This window comes from Bacillus rossius, unplaced genomic scaffold (assembly GCF_032445375.1).
Source record: "Bacillus rossius redtenbacheri isolate Brsri unplaced genomic scaffold, Brsri_v3 Brsri_v3_scf907, whole genome shotgun sequence".
Lineage (NCBI taxonomy): Eukaryota > Metazoa > Arthropoda > Insecta > Phasmatodea > Bacillidae > Bacillus > Bacillus rossius.
In genome coordinates this window covers 2,501-3,386 of record NW_026963148.1, presented here as the reverse complement: position 1 = coordinate 3,386, position 886 = coordinate 2,501, and the positions used below count along the sequence as shown (strand labels likewise).

At 49.9% G+C, this 886-nt stretch overlaps 1 non-coding gene across 1 annotated transcript in view; it reads left to right on the top strand.

Moving 5' to 3' along the window:
- The first annotated feature begins 373 nt into the window (after positions 1-373).
- The window catches only part of LOC134545985 (small subunit ribosomal RNA), a 1,989-nt gene continuing 1,476 nt past the window's right edge, over positions 374-886 (top strand). Inside the window, exon 1 of the ribosomal RNA XR_010078952.1 lies at positions 374-886. This exon is cut by the window's right edge and continues 1,476 nt beyond it. This is a non-coding gene — a ribosomal RNA (small subunit ribosomal RNA).

Here is an 886-nt window from a genome sequence, read left to right as displayed (position 1 = left end):
CTTTTCGGACCAGTGGGCAAATTAGTTCACAGCGAGCCCACGGGCCAACGGTCTGCTCCCGCAGTGGGCCGCGCCCGAATGTGGGCACCGATCATATAATTTGAAATCCACTCGCCAAGTACCATGCGAGTTTCTAAGAGCGCGATATATTCGCCAGTGAAAGCCTTGGAAGTTTGGCCTCGCCTACTCCCTAGGAAAATTAATTAGAGATGGAAGGAAAGACTTTGCAATTGCAAAGCGGGTGTCGATATTGGGAAGTCGCCCCCGTACTTGTTGATACAGAAGGAAAAAAAAATGTACATCATAAGATTCGGACCCGGTGCTCTGCGGACCCGGGAGGTTCCTCCGAACGAAAAAAAAAGCTGCTAGCAGCTCCCTGGTTGATCCTGCCAGTAGTCATATGCTTGTCTCAAAGATTAAGCCATGCATGTCTAAGTGCAAGCCAAAATAAGGTGAAACCGCGAATGGCTCATTAAATCAGTTATGGTTCCTTAGATCGTACCACATGACTTGGATAACTGTGGTAATTCTAGAGCTAATACATGCTGAACTGAGTCCCGACCAGAAATGGGAGGGATGCTTTTATTAGATCAAAACCAATCGGCGTGGCTCGTCTGCGTCCGTTTGCTTTGGTGACTCTGGATAACTTTGTGCTGATCGCACGGTCTCCGTACCGGCGACGCATCTTTCAAATGTCTGCCTTATCAACTGTCGATGGTAGGTTCTGCGCCTACCATGGTTGTAACGGGTAACGGGGAATCAGGGTTCGATTCCGGAGAGGGAGCCTGAGAAACGGCTACCACATCCAAGGAAGGCAGCAGGCGCGCAAATTACCCACTCCCGGCACGGGGAGGTAGTGACGAAAAATAACGATACGGGACTCATC